The sequence below is a fragment of the Sander lucioperca genome, chromosome 3, assembly GCF_008315115.2.
Source record: "Sander lucioperca isolate FBNREF2018 chromosome 3, SLUC_FBN_1.2, whole genome shotgun sequence".
Classification (NCBI taxonomy): Eukaryota; Metazoa; Chordata; class Actinopteri; order Perciformes; family Percidae; genus Sander; species Sander lucioperca.
In genome coordinates, this window is record NC_050175.1 from 3,980,765 (window position 1) to 3,997,667 (window position 16,903).

At 40.7% G+C, this 16,903-nt stretch overlaps 1 long non-coding RNA gene across 1 annotated transcript; it reads right to left on the bottom strand.

The window, feature by feature from the left end:
* Positions 1 to 1,525: 1,525 nt before the first annotated feature.
* Positions 1,526 to 16,587, bottom strand: LOC116041351. The gene is made up of 3 exons (XR_004102927.2): positions 16,578 to 16,587; positions 13,737 to 13,744; positions 1,526 to 1,686 (listed from the first exon to the last, which is right to left on the bottom strand). It is a non-coding gene; the product is annotated as an uncharacterized LOC116041351 (long non-coding RNA).
* Positions 16,588 to 16,903: the final 316 nt, after the last annotated feature.

Here is a 16,903-nt window from a genome sequence, read left to right on the forward strand (position 1 = left end):
TTATAATAGTGTGTGTGTGTGTATGAGTATAGTGGTGTATATGCAAGATTATGATAATGTGTGTAAGACAGAAGTATGAATTACTTACTATACGGCCTCTCATACATGAGGGGTCCAAGACACACTCACATGCAAACATGTAGATACAGAAACAGCTTGTTATTGGGTTTTTAACCACTCTCCCCCTCACTCCCCTGTGTGTGTGTGTGTGTGTGTGTGTGTGTGTTTAGTCTCGCAGGCCACAAATGGAGACTTTGGAAACAACAATGCCTCTTATCATCAGTTTGGTAGGCTTATATGTCAAATATTTCCTTTTTTTCGCGCTCCCAGACCGTAATTGGGAAGTGGCAGTATTTTATTTTAATTCACTTTACATTGTCTTTTTCCCTCCCAGCCACACTCATGCTCTACTCTCACTGCTCGCACTCCTGGCTCGAATAAACACTCACTGACGTCCCTCACTCAACGCAGCTGCCTTTCTCATTCTAACTTTCACTACTTTCTTAACACTTACATACATTTTAGTAACAGTTCCTCCTCATCCTTGCTCCAAGCTAATAAATCCCTGCTCTTACTTTTCACTTTCCAAAGTATTTTCTGTATTTTCAACTTCTATGATTTTGAACCGCAGAGTAACGTCAGACAGACTTCCAGTCGGTGTTTTTTGCCGCCTTTGTCACCTTGTAGACAGTTCTACTTCGTTGTCGGTCCAAACGAAGAAGAAATTTCTCGTCTTATGGCACAGGCCAAGAATACGACAATGGCCGTGTTATTCTAAATGATGAATATTTCCGCTACTGTAGCTAAAACTCTTGTGTGCACGGAGATCGTTTTGTGGCTCAAAACGCAGCTTAAAAAACAAAGTGGAGCTGTGTAAATGTAGCCTGTGACTTAAGTGACTTATGTGAACAAAAATCTTTGAAGTTGGTCCAGTATTGAGCGAGAACGCTGTAACCAGCAGCCATGAACCAGGCAGCAATGTAACCCTATAGTAAAAATGTTCCCGGTCAATGTACGTCCACTAAAAGTGCTGTTTTTGCCACTGACAGGCTCAGATTGTCACAAGTGTCTGACCAGGGTCCAGGTTGATAAAAATGACCCATTAAAGGGTAACTACCGTTTTCTTCAACCTGGACCCTATTTTCCTATGTTTTTGTGTCTAAGTGACTGATGGGAACAACAATCTTTGACATTGGTCCAGTATAAAGCAAGATCGCTGCAGTCGGCAGCGGCGAAACAAGCTACAATGTAAGTTAATAGGGCAATTGCCCAGCTTGTATTTACATTCACAAAAGTGCTTGTTTTGCCACTGACAGGCTCAGATTAATATTCTAAGTGTCTGACAACATTATGGAAAGGATTTCTAAGGAGGTCGACCTTTCTGTTAAAGAGTAAGATCCTTTTTGTAAACATAAAAACATCCGCGAAATTGCATTTGCCAAACCACTAGACTCCATGTAAATAAACAGTAATTTTAGCATCGTAAAATACACTTCATTCAAAGTTGACAGAAACAAAATAAAACTATGAAAAGCTGTTTTGGGTCGTCTTTTCACTTTTCCAACCATCACAACTCTAGTTTTGGTTGAAATAAACACATAGTTTACCGATTTACATGTGAAAATACGTTGGCTCTATAGACGCTGAAAGTATTGCTTTATTAAATGGAGTCTGGTGGGTTTAGCGCTAACGATTTCAGTTAATCGGTTAGTGCGCGGAAGCACGGAAGGGAGGGAGAGGGGACGGGATGAGGAGGAGGGAGGGGCGAACTAGCCTCTTTTGTTTGAAAATACGTCAAACATCAAGAAGTGCCATCACCCAACATCGCTTAGAGCACCTTTAACAGAAAGGTCTCAAAGATGTTTTAAAGGTCTATGTCTGAAGGGATCTTTTCCATAATGTTGTCAGACACTTAGAATAATCTGAGTCTGTCAGCGGCAAAACAAGCATTATTGTGAAGGTAAATACAAGCTGGACAATTGCCCTACTAACTTACATTGTAGCTTGTTTCGCTGCTGCCCACTGCAGCGATCTTGCTTTATACTGGACCATTGTCAAAGACTGTTGTTGTAGGGTCCAGGTTGAAAAAAACGGTAGTTACCCTTTAACTGCGGCTGCCTACTGCTCCTGTGTATAGGATGGGTTAATGCCGAGGACAAATTTCATTCCTATGTATGGCGACGGTCTGTATAGTTTGTGCTGAAAGTGAACAAGGGGTGCGATCCATTTTAATCCCCCGCTCCTGCCCCACCCACTATCCCTCTGCTCTCTGAGTGGGCTCCATGTGACGTACAATGCTGTTAAGTAATACCAAGGGCTGAGGGGCAGTGAAGGAGGACATGTTGAACCACTAATGAAATGCAGCATGGGTCCTCGTGGGACATTGCCAGACAGGCATGCTTCCTGAGGAAACGGAACAAACTACAATCAACAGACTACTAACTGCAAAGTATTGATAAAGCTGAAATCATTGGTCATGGGCATGTCAGTGGTAAAGAAACTGATACATAACTTAAACTCAGGTCAGCTTGCAAGGGCATATTGCGTGAAAACCTTCTGAATATACAGATCATTTGCATTTATACGGAAAATAATTTGTTTGCCGAACAAAATATTGACCCTGACAATAATTTTTTCAACAACCTGAACAACAATTGCTGTTACTATACAGATGAACAGTTTAACATGAAGGTTCAGTCAGATCTGTCAATTATTCACTTCAACAATATATGCAAATTTTCCATTTTCCAAGTCCATTCAAGAAACCATTCCATGTTATAGCTATATCTGAAACCTGGCTCAACTTTGAGAAGAGTGTGGATTTTCAGTTGAATGGATATGAATTGAGTTCAATGAATAGGAAGAAAAAAAGGAGGTGTGGCTCTGGATAAAAGCCTGTCAGCTACTACGATGATGGGATGAAATGCATGGAAGCCTAATTGTTAGTTGTGTAAATAGATCACCTGGACCCAACATTAAAACATTTAAGGACATGATGGAAGAAATGTTTGCCAAGGCAAATCACAAAGGTATGTTCATTGACCTGTTAAATCCAAACAAAAATAAAATGACTGTAGCCTAACATCACACTGTGTTACTTTAATAGAAAAAATAAATTACAAATAATATGGAAAACTATTTTTGTGATCTATGACTGTGCTTTTGAGAAGAATAAGGATGATAATCCCATTAAATATAGGAGAGTGAGAACAAAGAATCCATTTATGCATTTAGAAATATTCAATCCTCAACCACAAGATTGGGTTTGATCCCCGGCCTCCTCCGGCCACATGTCAAAGTGTCCCTGGGCAAGGCACTGAATTCCGAGCTGCTCCCCGGGCGCTGTATGTGGTTGTCCACTACTCCTAATGCTTTATGATTGTATGTGACAAATAATACAGTTTCTTCTTTTTCTAGAAATGATTTACTAATGCAAAACACTCTGGGGGGAATTTACAGCAGCTTTTGGAAGTGGTCATGACAGAATAAAGAGCAAATTAAAATTGTGGTTTAATAAAGAAATTATCATTCAATTTGAACAAAAGCAAATTTATGCTGTCTGAATCTGAATTGTGAAATAAACACAAGTACAAGTTCTGATAGAAAATGTTATTAGGGCTGTCAACATTAACGTATTAACACATGCGATTGATCTAAAAAAAACATTTTTTTTAACGCAAAGTAAGCATTTTATCAAGGTTACTCTTTGTGTGTGATACGTGTGGCTCAGCAAACGTGAGGAAACGATGACAGAGGAGAAGGTGCCTGCTCTGCTGAATGGCAAGTTTCGTTATAAAAAGCTTCCAGATGGAAGTTTTGATAAAACCAAAGTTGTGTGCACTTATTGCAGTGATGAACTGTCCTTCCACCGAAGCACGACAACTTTGAAGTACCATATCCGGGCGAAACACATTTTTGCTGATGTTAGCAAAGATGCTAGTGCTGAGGCAGGGTAAACAAGCCGTGCTGGCGGAGTGCACTGGGCAGAAGGTACTTTCATTGCACTTACGGGAGAGCACTGGACATGGCCATCACAAGCAGGTGCATATGGTAAGCTGGCCCATGTTGCCTACACCTGCCTCAACAGACCCATATGAGAGACTGTTGTCTTTGACAGGCAACATTCTGCAGAAGAGGTCAGCTCTATTATCTGAACACCTGTCTGCCTGAGCAACTGGTTGAAAGAAGACCAGACTGTATGATTGGTTGACAGGAGGCATGTTGCACAGATGCACACTGAAGTAATTATCTTTAACCAATAATGTAGAGACTGTTCCCTTTGTCTCTTCACATACATTATGGCATTTTATTTCTAAAATAGGCCTACTTATTGTTGCAGTCATTTGAGTTGATATTACTATTCAAAAACATTATAGGTAAGCTTTTTGTGACTTTTTAGCAGACGTCTTTTAACAGTCGTTGGTTACTGCTAAATATGTCTGCAGTTCATATGGATGCCTCAACAAATTAAGATTGTTATTGAACACTATTGATTGTTATTGAAAACTTTAATAAATGTTAATGGCTGAGATAGTAAAACTGATGAATTTGTTTCCTTAAACCAGTTTGTCATGCATTTATTTCAACATTGCACGTTTACAAGTAAATTCTAGTATTTTAAATTTGCGGTTAATTGTGATAAAAAAATAAATGTATTGATTGAAAGCACTATTTAGGAGTAAATGAAAATAAATTCCTGGCTGTGATATTCGGTGTTGGGCAGTAACGCATTACTTAAGCAATGGGGTACTTTCCATAAGATCATCTCTCAATGCAAATCAAACCAGCTATTAGGCTAACTGAAATAAAGTATGCCAATCTCTAGGTATGGTGAAGGGTATGTGATGATGTGGGGCTATTTTAATTCCAAAGGCCAAGGGAACTTTATCAGGATGCATAGTATCCTGGATCCATGAAATAACTGGCCTTTAAAAATTAAAGAGGCCTGCCTCTATGGAAATTTAACATAGGGATGTCAATACTTATGCCCCCTGTATTTTAAGGAAGAACATTTATTTATTTACGATACATTATTCATTTACAAAGAAAATTGCTGTTCTCAAAGGTTGGATTTTTCCTAATTCTTTCAATTAAGGCATTAATTTCCAAAAGATGATTTTTTTATTCCTCTTTTTAGTCAACTGTAGCAGGGGTTCCAATACTCATGAGCAGCACTGTATCTGTAAAGTTTCCTGGGATAACTACTGTTACAAATTGACATCATAAATAAAATTGAATCCAAATGTATAACACTATTTATTATATAAAAGTGGATATTGTTAATTTTTCATACAACTGAACTGTCAATATTCAGGTTGGTTTGGACTACTACTACTACTAGGCTAGGCTACCACTTCTTGGAGTGAAGCCAAATGTTTCAACCATTTACCCATTTGGCTACTTTTAGCTAATTATTTGAACAGTAATTAGTTTGAGCTTTTTATTTCTACCATTTATTCATTTAGCTACCTGTTCAGACTTCTGTGCTTGCTTGCTAACTAGTTTTCACACACTCTTACATAACTGCAACATGCAACATGCAACATCAAAGTTGTCTTACAGTTGATTTAATATTAATATGTGGATATATTTTGCAATCTAATCCTAATTTATATTTTTAAAATGAGTTGAGCTACTCTACAATATTGGCAACCCCTTGGCAAGTGCAGAAGTACTCTCTGGGGTACATGTAACCCTGGTTGGGAATCACTAGGCGAAATAACACTTCAAAGTTAGGCTACATTTGGGCGAGGGAAAAACTGGCATTAGTTATCACATGACCTCAAGATATGTAAATGAAAATGGGTTCTATGGGTACCCACGAGTCTCCCCTTTCAGACACGCCCATTTCATGCTAATCCCATGCACTTTTCCTCATGCAGTATAAATGTGTTCTTGTTGCCTATTCTGAAATGGTGTGTTTGAATATTTCTGCATACTGGGGGCCCTTAACAGTCTTGGAGTTGCATAAATTGAAGTCTATAACGACGATGTTTCATTTCTGGGATTGCTCCGGTGCCGCCAGAAATTCCGCCGGATTTCACTCATTTTTAGCCGGATGACCTTCACCTTCCTCTTTCTTTGTGTTGAAATTTTAAACTCCGGTGGATTTATGAGAACTATGGTTAACTGCTCCTCAGATATCTGCAGAAAATCCAGACAGCTAGCTAGACTATCTGTCCAGTCTGAGATTTCTGTTGCACGGCTAAAACAACTTTTGAAAGGTGCAACAAACTTGACAATACAGGGAAAACGTAAAAGTTGCTGTAGTAAGGGTGTACAGAACATTTTGAACCAGTGTGAAACTTGTCAAGTAGTTTTTTGTCATTGGTGAACTCTGGGTACCAAAAGAAAGAGAGACACTGGGACACAAGTGGCTGAAAGGAGTCTCTGAAGGTTTGTGGTGACTCTGGGTCAGGTTTGGGCTGAAAATTCACCAAGCTGGATTTTAGAGAGGTCCGATTGTGTTGCTCTACCATTAACCAACCATGTCTCCTAGAAATTGTGGGAAACTCATCATTGGACATTATATCAGTATTTATAATTCTGCAGACCCTCAACCACATAAGAATGTATTTTGCTGCACAAATACAAATGGCAGTATACATTTTAAGCAAACTGAAAGAGACTGAATTGAACATACATTTTGTGATTTTGGAGAGGTCTGTGTGTATGCACCTCATCCAACAGATTTGTCCTGTGTTTGCAATAAGAGGTGGTCTGAGCAGCTTGTAGGGAAGTGCAATTTCGTGACAAAATTGCAATGCACTGCCTAATCAGCAAAAAAAAGCCTCCGCTGTGCCTCTCCTCCCACGTCGGCGCAAACACGTTAATTTGGAGTCAGGAAATAAACAGGCGCAAATGCAAGAAAAAAAGAGTAAAACTGCTTAAAAACTGCATTTGTGCTGGCTTTGCACTGGCCCCATGAATGCTACGTGGGCTGGGAAAACCTCGGGACAGCCCAGAGAGCTGCAGGACGTGCCTGGGATGTTCTGACTTTGGATAAGTGGCAGAAAATGGATTGATGTATGAAAGAAAGCAAATACCGAATAAGAATTTCACTTTTCCACATATGCTGTTTTCCCAGGAAATGAAAAGTTAACTATCAACCACACAACGTAGAAGAGAAGCTGTGATATGGTGAACCAGGTAATAAGGATGTTTAAGGGAATGTCAAATTAAAAGCAAAAAAACCTCTTTTCCTTCCACCTTCACTAAACCACAAGTATCCCAAGCCCACCAAACTGCTCCACATTTAAACAATAAACAAGAAAATTTTTCTTTCTCAACGAAACACTCCCACAGTTCCTCTGCCGACATCTCCTGTGCTGAACACTGAGCATTCGGAGTAGGCTACTGTGTGCGGTAGCTGGAAGTCATGTCAACTAGATACTTGATTGACTCAACCAAACGTCATGTTGCTTTCTCAATGACTCACCATTATATATATTTCAGTCAGACAACTCATGTTTGAAATGTTTATTATAACAGCAGAACATTGTGTTTGGTGGCCAGACCCCGACCTCATCACTCAGGGGTTTACATGAGATATTGGGGAGTGATGATAAGTAGCTTCCCCCTGGCCGGAGCCTGCAGATGGATGCTGGAGTGGTGGTGGGGCTAACAGCGGGCAGCGATACAGGTGCAGGGCAGCAGCAGCATTAGGTGCTTTCCGACCGGATAGTACTTGTACTTTTTAGAGGATAAGTACACTTCTAAGCAGTTCTAAGAACTACTCTCCCCCAAAATCTTTTTTTCCGTTTGCATTCCCACTGGTCAAGTGGCCATAGGGACTGATAGGAGGGGTAAGGGAGTGACGCAAGCACGGCAACGGTCATTATAGCATCGTCACTAGACCTTAGCGCCACATAAAACAACAACAAATGATGCTAATACTTGTGCACTTCTCCTATATTAAATGCACGTCCATTCTCATAGTAATTCACGTAATATTTTGCTCAACACAGACGGGGCTTTATTATACTCAGAACAGACCCCGACCTCTGCCGGCTGCGCTGTGGACGTGTGTGTGTGTGACTGTGTCTGTGTGTGTGACGGCCGGCGAGCCGCAGGAAACGCTTGTGGAGTTTAACTCCGAAAAGACAGTTAACCACAGGTTCCCGTTAATCTTATGATGGACATGTGTTGTGATATTTAAACAAACGAACCATCAACGGCAAAATAAAAGCCTCTTATTTACGAGAGCGGTCTGAGAGACCTCCAGCTTACCACAAGGTGTCTGAGCATGACTGGCCGAGCGACGAGCTAGAAGCCGGGGCAGGCGCTTGCTGGCTGTCGCCTCACTTGATGGAGCTTCTGAACTCCGAAAACTTTGAAGCAAATTGTCAATTTGGCATCAATTTTCGCAAGACTGCCTATATTCGAAATCTAAACAGTTAATTTCTCGCCTAAAACGTTGTCAGAAGTGAACTTAATGATGAATAAGATGGTGAAAATTGTTAAAAATGTTCCGTTGTTGGTTGTTGCTCTGTCTGCAAATTTCCGAGTTGGCAGTGGGCGTGACTTATAAGTTCGACCAATGAAGTACACCTAGGAAAAGGGAAAAGGGAAAAGACCCTGCTCTGAAGTAGGAGCTAAAAAAGTACGCTACTAAGGCCAGAGGAACTTAAAAATCCCCAAATTTTTCCTGTCAGAACAGAAAAGTGTTCTAGGAACGTTTAGTTCTAAGAACTGCAAAAATCCCTCCGGTTGGTCCCTCCGAGATGGGGAAATTGTGCAGCTTAAAGTCTGTTGCAGGGTTCATTTTCCAATGAATTTGCGCAATTTGCTTGTTGGTAATAAACATTTAAACTATTGTCTATTGTATTTGATGTTGTTGGGTATCACAAAATGGAATATAATAAGAAAAAGTAGGTACTATTTTACAGCGGTTTGCAATGATTCTCCTTTCCCCCACAATGCATTGCATTACATTACGTTGGGGAGACGACATACCAAAGCCCGAGAGAGAGAGTAATGAGAGACGAGTAAGAGAGTGTTCAGCAGTAGATAGCACAGATTATAGATAAATACATAGATGTATATATAGATAGCCTAGATATATAGATACAGATAGATAGACTGCATATATATATATATATATATATACTGTGTATATATATTATATATATATATATAAAGAGAGAGATAGATAATAGATAATAGGCAGACAGCCAGATAGCCGTAGCACCGACACTGTCCCTGGTCTCCTGCGGTGAGGCATCTGTCAACACACACACACACACACACACACACACACACACACACACACACACACACACACACACACACACAGTTTGATGATCACCAGTGATCCAAACACTAGCCATGGCGCTATCTAGCTAGATATGACAAGCTTTTGGACATTTACTTCAGGACAATTTTGTTTTGGTTCATATTCATGAATCACGAAATGTGCTTTTCTAATGTCAGACTGATCATGACTGTAGTGGAGGGGAACACAATATGGGGCTAGCTAACGCGCAGCTTGTATTAAACATTAGCATGAGGCTTTAGCCAGCTCTCGCTTGCTGTGGGCAGCACCGATCTTAGTGCTTCTCTGTCTTGGCGCAGGGCAGGCAGAGAGGTGCGTGTGCACAGCCATAGACGGCACGGAGGTATATACTAAATAAACTAACAACGTGATCACTGTCACTAGATATAAAGAAAACGTTGACTTTCACTCGGTGCTATTCACTGACAGTAAAAAAAAAATATGTGTCGTTATTGTATGCACTGCCGTTTGTAGACTAGCTCCAGCGCTCGTTGCTGCGTTGCTAAATGATAGCAACTCCCAGGACACTTCACCACCTCTCCACTCATTCTCCTCGGACAATTCCTCATTCGCCCTCTCACATCTGACAGGTTCGTAATTATACGGCTGCGGGCCATCATACATGCTATTAGTGGTTCTTGCCAGGGCTCATCCCAGTCAGTCGCCATAGTTCTAGTACTAGGCTGAGGCTAGTCTCCTCCACGTCTCCCCAATGTGACGTCATCGCCGAATTGCGTTAAAAAAACGACAAAAACCCTGGCTTTTAACACCATTTGGAGACATTTTTAAAAATGATATACATATCTTGAGTGCTTTAAGTACCCATTAATCAACAGTGGTGGTTAACCTGCAACATGGGCTTTAAAGCAACACTATGTAACTTTTCCTGCTTTGGTCCCCCTACAGGTTATCTCATTAGAACTGCACCTCGCGCTACCCGCCGCTTCGGTCCCCCAACAGGTTGTCTCATTGGAACTACAGTTTGCGCTAAAAGTTACATAGTGTTGCTTTAAATAGGCCGCCAAATTGAGGAGGGGTGTTTGGTAAATGATGATGTTTGGTGTGTGTACTCAGTGCAGCTCGAGTTAGCTGCCTGAACTAGCTCGCAGGCGTTGCCCCATTTATATATATATATATATATATATATATATATATATATATATATATATATATAATTTCATTTATTGCATGTGTATATATACATATGTATGTGTGGGGTTTAAATACTATTGGTCAAGTAGCATTAATCACTGTGAGAGGGGGGATACATTTAGTCCCCACCGGGGATAAAAAATAATTCAGCAGAGGCAGGGATATGTAGACCAGAAAGGGAGAAATCCCACGCATCCCCCCTCGGAAAAAAGCACCCTGACATTAGCCATGTTAGCAAATGCTAGCTTTAATATTAACTTTGTGTACATCTGCATGTTTATAAAATGACTCAACTGTTTGTCACTGACACTGGCCGACCACTTCCACCTGCCGTTAAACACTATGTGCCGGTGGAACACAAGCAGCATAACGTTAGCACTGTGACGAGCGGCACAGGCCGTGGTAGTGAGAGACATATGCCGGCAGGGGATCGGTATATGTCGCTGTACCACCGGTACTCAATAAAGCTGCCTTGCCTTCAGACTGCTAAACTCTAAGCACAATTCCAGTGTTTTAACTCAAATAGATGCTGTACTCTAACTAACAAATTGCATAATGTATAATTTAGTCCAGATTTGACAAGTCTGGATATATGGGTTTTGGATCTGGACCTAGTTCAATGTGGTCTACATGATAAATAAACAGTCAAATCTCCTTTTATTTGTTTTCATAAATATAATAAAGCTTTCACAAATCTAAAAGTGTGTTTCAGACATCATTAATACATTCCTAGAATGTCTAACACACTTTCACAACAGTAAGAGGATCAAAAACGGACGATCAGTCGCTCCACTGCCAAATCGGACACTGTGAATGGGAAGCTAACTTCAGCTTTAAGTTTCCATTAAAGTGGCTATATGTAACTTTCAGGTTGTGTTGATTCTAGCTTTGGACTAAAACGGTAGTGTTTTTACCACAACTGCTGTAAATAAGCGTTACCGAGAGGTCATACAGTTGCGATGAACATTTTCCTCAGACAGAAAATCATTAATTTACAATAAGAGAGTAAATTACAGATGCATCGTTGCATTTCAAGTGTTGCATACGGTAACTTAGCCTACTTTGGATGTATCGTGCATTAAGAGATTGTTGTAGCAACCAACATAATAATAACAACTTAGATTTATATAGCGCATTTCATGAAACACAAGGACGCTGTACACAAGTAAAGGGGGACAAGGGAAAAGAAAATAGTAGGCCAACACAAACACGGACTAAAAGGAATAAAACCTCTGCGCTAAATGGAAGGGGGACGTAATTTAATGTCGTCTACTGACGTACAACCACATTGCGCATCTAAAGTTATTCTATGAATTAAATAGACATATTACATACCTGAGGGCCAATTCAGGCTCGGTTTTGAATCATTTACAATCCCGTAACTGTCTCCATCTGTTGAAAGCCCGACCGAGTGTGACTCGGGTTTTGCCCGTTGTCTTTCACTTTCTCTTTTAGCTTTTAGTTGTTCTTCATTTAATTTCCTTCTTTTCTGTGATGTCCCTGCCCCAGTATCAGCCATAACTACAGCAGATAACTTCTAAAATAAAATTAAAATACAATTAGGCATATATAAAGACATCTCCTGCTTCCTTTTACCTGGCTGGATACAATAACACAGGCTTTTCTGGTGTTCAGCTGAAATTTGTGACCCATCAGAATGTGTTACTGTAGCGCCGTCTACCTGCCGTAAATCATTCTGTGACTTCGCGGGAAAAATCAAACCCAGCCAAAGGCATTAATAAAAACTATATAAAACTAGCGTTCTTTTCACTGTTAGTCTCGTTTGCTGTTACAGGTCATTTATGATCACCAGATGAAAGATTACACAGTTTCAGAAACATTAAAAAGTTACATACAGTCACTTTAAGTTTCCCTTTAACTGCCGAATCGGAAGCCAACTTCTGCAGACACCAAATGTAGTATACGTTCACTTTTCATCAGTTCACTGACAAAGTGATGGTCATTGGTTTGTCATCATTTATCAATCCAACAACCTCTTACTGAGGTCCTCTATCTTTTTCCTTTCACAATGGCTCTGTGTGCTAAGTCCAGGTCAGGTCCTCCCTGATGTAAAATCAGCAATGGCTACTTCTTTTTTATATCCATTACTTATTCAGTCTCTCTTTCAAACTCGGTGCTGACTAATTTAATGTTTGAGTGGAGACGGACAGAATTTGTGGCCGAGATGACAGAAGTTACCGATGGAGGGGATGTGAATCACAGCATTGCGCCAGAAAAAAGAGCCGAAAATGAGCGTATCTACTCAGTGTCCTGTTTCCAAAATTTAGGAGCAGGTTATGTCTCTTCACCCCTTTGTTTATTGGGTTTTACAACAAAGAATTACAGTGATTGATGGATGAAGCTATCAATATGCAGTCATAATCTGCATATTTAAAAAATAAATTATAAAACAAAACAACAAGAATACAAGATATAAACATACAATAGACAATATTAAAAAAGGAGAAAAATAAATAAAGGGAGTGTCAGCAGCACACTATGCAAGCAACATTGTACAGTTCCTCCGATCCATCTGAGAAAGAACGGAGCAGCCTGTGATGTGTTATGTGATAGCTTTTCCCTTGTGACAGATACAATAAAACAAATAAATACTTTATACTACAAAATAAATACTTGATATATAAATATGTTACTCACATACCTGAAGTGAAATGGAAGCCTGTATGTGATATTTACAGAGCACACCTTCAGCCCAGGACCGTCGCTGCAGTGACTCATTATCAGCTCCAAATCTGCAGATCTGGGTACAGTTAGAGGAAAAAGGAAGCATTACCCAGCAAACAAATTTACTTTTCTGGGCCAACCTCTTGATAAGGCAAACAGCCAGGTAGTGCACTGCTTATCAGTAAAGGGATGGTTCAACAACATACATGTTAACATTAGTCCCCTCAAAGGTTTTGTGTGTATATAGCGTATGGTGAAAAACCAAACAAGTCATCAACAAATCTACTGGGCTGACAAAAAAGTGACTGACCATATTTTCCATGATACCAAGTTACACAAAATAGTTAAATGATCATGAATAGAGTATGAGTTTGGGGGTTTCCCATGTTGTTGTGAAGTGCTCCAGGTGATTTGATGAAGATCTGTCTAAATGGTTATAGAAATACTTTACAAACCTTGAAGGCATAATGCTAAATCTATGTAAATACTATGCAAATAACATGGACAGGGTCCAACACAAAGCAGTGATTTCCCAGGTGAAGACACTCCCTGACTCCACAGGCTGGGCATGTTTGGAGCTGTTTTTGTAAGTACAGGAGATGGTTTCTTGCAATGTAGTGTCTACCCAGTGCCCTGTCAGAAAACCATATGTGGTCAGAATGTTACTTTCTGGTCTTGTTTTCCCCTTTTAGCTCCTTTTCCAATTAGTAGATCCCTTTGAGACACTAAACATTCCCACTCAAACCAGACAGGTGAAAGTCTTTCAGGATTTAGTTAAAAACGTTAATGAAACACACAAGACAACTTTTTAAATAACTCAAAAATATTCAAACTTTTTTTTTTAAAGTTCAGGCTTTCTCTCTGTGATCACAAAGAAACCCCATCATATCAGAGGTAGTAGCATCACTCACCTTAAAGGGTAACTGCCGTTTTTTTCAACCTGGACCCTATTTTCCTATGTTTTTGTGTCTAAGTGACTGATGGGAACAACAATCTTTGACATTGGTCCAGTATTAAGCGTGAACGCTGCAGTCTGCAGCGGCGAAACAAGCTACAATGTAAGTTAATAAGGCAATTGTCCAGCTTGTATTTACCTTCACAAAAGTGCTCATTTTGCCACTGACAGGCTCAGATTAATATTCTAAGTGTCTGACAACATTATGGAAAGGATTTCTAAGGAGGTCGACCTTTCTGTTAAAGAGTAAGATCCTTTTTTAAACATAAAAACATCCGCGAAATTGCGTTCGCTAAACCAACCAGACTTCATGTAAATAAACAGTAATTTTAGCATTGTAAAATACACTTCATTCAAAGTCGACAGAAACAAAATAAAACTATGAAAAGCTGTTTTGGGTCGTCTTTCCACTTTTCCAACCATTACAACTCTAGTTTTGGTAGAAATAAACGGGATTTCCGGGCAATCCCGGAAGTGGAATGTTGTGGATATAGACTAGCATTAGTTAATCAACTTTTATGGTATAGGTATATAACTTAATCCTTTCATCTCTTTTTAGGGCGCTGACACACAGAGCCGATTATCGGCCGTCGGACCGTCTGGCGAGGTCGGTGACTGAGTCTGTTCGGTGTGTTCCGTGCCGTCGTCCGTCCGAGGAGCCGTCGGCCTTCATTTTGGCCGACCCGACATGTTCAGTCGGAGACAGGGCAGTCGGGACTCACCCGGAAATGGCGAGCGGATGAGCCTTTCCAAATCTGACGAAAATCTTTTAAACTAACCTTTGTCGATCTGAAATTAAGACAGATTCAGCAACTGCATGGCCTATTTCTCGCTTAAAATGTTTTCAGAAACACGTTTCGGTGAACTATTTAAGTACAATATGAGATCGTATTCTGAACAAGTCGCCATGACAGTCTGGCTGTGAATTTACGGAGAAAAAAGAACCACGTGACGCGTTCGTCCAATCAGCTGCCAGTTTTCATTTTCTGGGAAACAATCAGACTGTTAATGGAAACAATACAGAGCAGCGCCGCCTGCTGCTATGGAGACGTATTACGTTTCGCTCACGCGCAGAGCGTATGCTCAAGTCGGCGTCTCTTCGGTGTGTTCTGAGGCACTTTTTGGACCTCGGGCACCCGACTGATCAGTCCGACTGCCTTTTCTGCCGATGATCGGCCATCTGGTTGGTGTGTAACTACCTTTAGGGTGACCTCTTACCACCAGTATCACATGTTGACATCGTGAGTTAGTGTTTAATGATGGCGGTGCCGTCTCGTCTCCTCATGGAAAAAAAAGTTGTTGGCGAACGACAACAATTAATCATGATATCCACCCATGCTATCGTCTGATGTTATTTTTTTAACATTACAGTACAAACTCCCCTTCAAAGATCAACAGTCAGACAGTGTGGGTTTGCATGTTTCATTTTACCCAAAACCCTTGCATGAATTTACATTTGTGCAATGCAGTGAGCATGTGTTCACATTCAAATGAGCTAAATGTTGTAACGGGCCCTACCCATCGTTAACTTTAAGGGCCTGTGATGATCAGAAAGGCATGCACTTTCATGTGCACAATGAGGCCTTGTATTTTCTGTGTCCTGTATCCTACTCAGCCATGATGGCTACGACTGCTCATGGTAACCATCCTGTTCATTTCATTTAATCCACAGGAACACAAAACACATCACTTCTTGTGTGCCAAAAGAGAAAACACCTACCTGAGGCCCAGGGTGAACAGCGTAACATGCAAATGCAACACACATTTGCTACAGGTTGGATTAATTTATATATTGTGTTATACTGATACAGATAGAAATGGCGGATGGAAATGTCAGATGAAGATGAAAGTGTGTGTTGAAAGCCTCACTGAGGCCCATATTGGAGCCATACTCAGCCTGTGTGGAACCCCTGAGTAAACTGTATGTCAACTGTTAGCTGGTCAAAGCCTAGCTAGTAAGTTTCATTCACTGATACTTATCAAAGCAGCACCCCTGTAGACAAAAATTGCGTGTGATATGGGATGCATGCATTCCAAGCCACCCCACCCCACTCCCTCCCAAACTCCTACTGACCCATTGTGTCGGGTTTCTTTTCCTCTTATCCTTGCCCTTGGCCCTACAGCACCCACCCATCTAGCTAGACCAGAGGTGCTGTTAGGTCAGTTGTGGTGCAGAACACACACACACACACACACACACTCCCGGATTGACCCCTGCCTATCTGTGTTCGCGGATCACTTCACAAGACAATCTCCCTATCCATCTTTTACAGGGTCATTGTGGAGCTGCCCTCAGCAGAGAAAGGAGCTTCATTCACAAGAACCCTCTTTCTCTGCCTTCTCTCTTTCACTCAGTCCTTCTGGAGGAAGGGAAGCCCTCACACAGATGTGTGTGTGTGTGTGTGTGTGTGTGTGTGTGTGTGTGTGTGTGTGTGTGTGTGTGTGTGTGTGTGTGTGTGTGTGTGTGTTGTTGTTGGAGGTCATATTTAGAATATGAAGAGGCATCAGGACTTCAAAGCTGGATATAAGAATGAGGGTGAAGACAAATGTCACCACTTCAACTTCCTGCAAACTCACACACACACACACACACACACACACACACACACACACACACACACACACACATATACACACACACACACACACACACACACACACACACAGCTTTGGTTTTAGGTATTGAAGCTTGGGGTTAGTTGAAGAATAGCCTGGAATATTCTAGAATATATCCTTATGTCAAAAAATGAAAGCTAGCAAAGTTATTTTTCTGTGCGCACACATACACAAAAAAACAAAGCAACAGAATTAGGAAGATAAAATAGCCAAGGGAACCG